This window comes from Hibiscus syriacus, unplaced genomic scaffold (genome assembly GCF_006381635.1).
Source record: "Hibiscus syriacus cultivar Baekdansim isolate YM2019G1 unplaced genomic scaffold, ASM638163v2 tig00111330_pilon, whole genome shotgun sequence".
NCBI lineage: Eukaryota > Viridiplantae > Streptophyta > Magnoliopsida > Malvales > Malvaceae > Hibiscus > Hibiscus syriacus.
Window position 1 is genome coordinate 7,412,644 of NW_024063059.1, and position 4,438 is coordinate 7,417,081.

Sequence of the window (4,438 nt, forward strand, 5' to 3'; positions counted from 1 at the left end):
TATACCGAAACCATATATATTAAATGAAATAAAATAGTAAATAGTTTAAAAAATTCACTTCATTTTAAGTGAAAATTGAAAACTCAACATTACTTTTGGAATTCATTACAAGTTTGAAATTTGCTATTATTTATTTAAATAAATAAATTCATCTATAAAATTTTAAAAACCTTAACGTAAATTAAATTTCTTTTTTTTAACTACTGATAATATTTAATTTTATTAAATAAAATTATAATAATATTATAAGAAGAATCTACAAAAATTAAAGTAAACTAATCACATTACATGATTTCTCATTCAAAACTAATCGTTGAAGAGTAAAATATGATCCTACAAAAGAATTAAATCAATCAACCAAAGAATAACATTAATAACAACAAAAGATTAGAATCATCAACATAAAAATAATAACACATTCATAAATTCATTATATCACAATTCATTCAATCACTTATCACTATAAGAGTCATTCTATAAGGTAAAGTATGTATTTTCCAAACCATATGGGTTACCGTATATTTTTCCTTAAATATAATTATTTAAAATTATTTATTCTTGAGAATGAAATATAATTTTAAATTAACAAATGAAACGATTATTATTTTAAATGATTTAATAAATTTCATTTATATGCACGAACCAACTTTTTTCTGTGATTAAATGAATCATTATTATTCTTAAAAGTCACCGATTTAAACACCGACGACTATAGCAAGGTGATTTAGTTTTTATTGTCAAAATAATTAAAAATATTTAGAACATACACTATTTTATAATAAATTTAGCCTAAAAGTAAATAAATAAATTATATATGATATTTTGCAAATATAATGAAAATAGAAACAAAAGAATTGGATGAACTAAACAGCATCAAACAGCAACCAATCAAAGAATCAAATTAAGGAACAGAGCTTAGAAACAAGTTTACTTTAAATGATGGCTTCATAATTCTCAGGATACAAATACTTTTGCAAAAATTCCCAACTGTAAACTTAATAAAATTAACATCAAACACCAAAATAAACTTTAAAAACTGAATAAAAATAGGGCCAACAGCACCACAGTCTTTATCTATAAATCATTTCAGCTCAAAAGCTTCGTCTCGGTTTTTGCTCTGCAACATTTACTCTTAATGCTCTTCCATCCAGACTCTGCACCAATAAGAAACGCTTAAAATCCAGGTGAGAAACTTCGGATACCATATATGTGCCTTTTGCAATATCATCTAAAACAAAAATGCATTTCCGAGCAAATGCATTCATCGATATACGGAAAATTACGATAGCCAAAAGATTCTAGAAAAAATTATACTGAAAACGATGTAAAATTACCTGTCCATCGAGAGCAGCAATGGCATCATTCAATTCAGTCTCCGAGGACATAGTCACAAAACCAAACCCACGCGAACGGCCTGTCTCCCTGTCATAGACCACACGAGCTTCCACTACTTTACCGTGTTCACTGAAAACTTGCTCCAACCGACCATTATCCACGTCCCATGGAAGGTTACCCACATAGACTCTAAAAGATTGCTCATAAACACGAGGGGGTCGTTCGATACGTGATCCTCTTGGAGAAGCCTTATTTACGGTCAATTGCCTTCCATTAAGATCCTGTTTAAAAACAGCAATGACTAAGCACAAGCATGAAGCACCTATTACAAACTTCAGAGCACGTTAATACGCAAATAGAAGAAAAATGGAGAACCCATGAGATCAGTATGTATCAAGTATCTCATAGACTCGTACTTCTATGAAACAATCTCAATGACATAAAAGGAAAGTGATCAAGTTGTTCTCATAAAAAATGAACAAAATACAAAGCTTTTCAGTAATAAATACCTTGGATATCATAGACAAAAGCATACCAGAGATCAAAAAGGTTGCCCAAGCATTTATCTTATTCATCGATTTCTATTTAAAGGTAAGCTCGCGAAACCTTTAACTTAAGATCAACTTTTTCTTTTCTTTAATTGAACCCAAAATACCTATATATAAAAGGGTCCATCATGGCTAAGTCAAAATAGTTAACTTGGTTCTTACAAGCATCTATCATCGGTTACAAATCAAACATGAACTAACATAATTTCACGCCTAATGCAGATTATTGCACACAAACAGCAAACATCTCTCATAAAAAAAATGAAAACTTGTTTTCCCACAGGATGTCAACATGCTTATATTATGTGCCTTCACTTCATGTTAATCTTCCGAATGGGATAAGTCTGGATAAACCCTTCTGCAACTGTTCTATTCTAGCTATCTACTGTAAATTTGAAAAAACCAAATTCCACTCAGCCTGACATTGAAGGAATTACGGCAAGGTGAAAAAGTTGAGAAATCAGAGAGCCAGTCTGAATTATTGTTATTAGCCTTCTAGATAAGATTTTCATAAACAAAAATGATAAAGCATATACAACCCACAATAGATCTTGCATAGATAAAGCACTAGAAGTGTATACAACCAAACACACATATGCTACGTGAACTCAAAGTGAATAATGTTAGGCACAGATACGTGTGTAAGTCAAGAACGCTGGACTTTTTCCAAGAGTTTTCATATATTTAAAGGAACCCATCAAGTGGCCTCAGTGGTATTCTCCCAAGAGGACCCTGAGTTCGAACAGTTAGTCCAATAGGCAAATATTATCTTGTAATCACCTCATACTATTCAAACCAAACCAAGAAATTTGGCTCATCAAATAGATGATAACTCCCGAACACATAGGATTAACAATACCACACTATATATCATTTTAATATATTCCAATTTCCTCATTTATTATCACAGATATTAGTCCAGCAATAGAAAATTGAGCAAAACAAGTAAAAGAAATGGCTTACATAGCCATTAAATGTTTCTGCAGCCTTCTCAGCTTCCTCAACGGAACTCATGGTTATGAATCCAAAGCCACGACTTTGCTCAGTATCCCTATTGTAGATAACCTGCAAACCGAATAAAATAAATAAATAAAGGAATTTAAAACAGATTCAAAGTAGAAAACTCGGTCTTTAACCTCAGCAATTTCCACAGTTCCAGCTTTCTCAAAAAGCATAGCCAAACTTTGACTATCGACGTCATAAGGCAGATTCCCAACAAACAATTTAGCTTCCTCATTAGGTTCAGAATCCTCTTCTTCTGAACCAGCAGCAGCAGCCTCTCCTTCAGGTTCCCAATCAGACAAACTTGCTTCGGCGGGCCCATCGCTTTCTTCATTTTCCCATGTCGATTCTCCTGCTTCGTCATCAATGGTTATGGTGGTGTCGTTTTCTTCCCCTTGTTGAGCCCAATCAGAAGTCTGGGCCAAAAAAGACAACCAGAGAAGGGAAATGGGTTTTGGTTTTGAGGGAGGGATGAGAGGAAGAGGATAGAATAAGGTTGATGGGTTTTGAAGGAAGTGAGAGAAGAGAGGGGACTTTGGAAGAAGCGGTGAAGAGTGAAGGGAAAGAGACAAAGCAAGATGAGTCTGCCAGGGACACGGTTTTCATCACAGTGGACATTTTTGTTGACGGAGGAGATAGGGGACTGGAGGAAGGAGAAGGATTAAGCAGAGCAGAGCTGAAAGGATAAGGGGGGCTGATAGGACAGGGACGAGCTAGTTTATACCCAAAAATAATAATGGCCTTTGTGGATGTGATTTGTGGGCTTTTAGGGCCTTGGATTTTGTTAATTTCTATTATTTTCTCATCAAATTAAGGTATTCAACTCATTAATTAAAATTAAATTAATTAAATCACTTTATTTAAATTATTAATCGGCTTAATGAAATTTGGTTAAGTCATTTGATTTTTGAATTAATCAAAGTTTATTATAATTTTTAGTTAAACTATTTTGAATTTAGTTTAGCATTTTTTATTTGGATTAAAATTTGACTTGATCTTAAAATTTGAGTGGATTTAATGTAGTTAAAAAATAGTTGGGTCTTGATTTTAACGGTTTGTGTTTAAAACATATATGTAATATATATTAATAGGGGCTTGATCCAATTATATCTAGTGTAAAAATAAATAAAAAATTTATACATTTTTAGGATCGTTGGACGAGATTAACAATGGAAAATATAAAATATTTCCTGAAAAAAATAAGGAATTATTGTAGTGTGTAGAATGTTGATGTGTGCGTGAGTTGTTAGGGTTGTTAGTGTTGTTAAGATTGACGTATGAATAGTTTGTTGAGAATGCAGTTAGTTGTGAGGTTGAGTGAGCTTGAAGTCAATGAGCTTTATATATAAGTTGATGTAGTTGCAGAAAAAAATAAGAATAAATGTTTTAATCTTTACTTCATATTCACCAGTTCAACATGGTATCTTTCGTCGAAGGTCCTGGGAGGTTTCGGTGTTCATTCGCTGCTTTAAAGTTTGTTATGTTAAACAGTGACAGTTCTTCCTCTCCGATGGAGTTCATTTCGAGGAGTGCTAAAGTCTTATCAAATAAGA

The 4,438-nt window shown here is 32.5% G+C and overlaps 1 pseudogene; it reads right to left on the bottom strand.

Annotated features, from left to right (window-relative positions):
- Positions 1-1,004: 1,004 nt before the first annotated feature.
- Positions 1,005-3,580, bottom strand: LOC120158570 (annotated as a pseudogene).
- Positions 3,581-4,438: the final 858 nt, after the last annotated feature.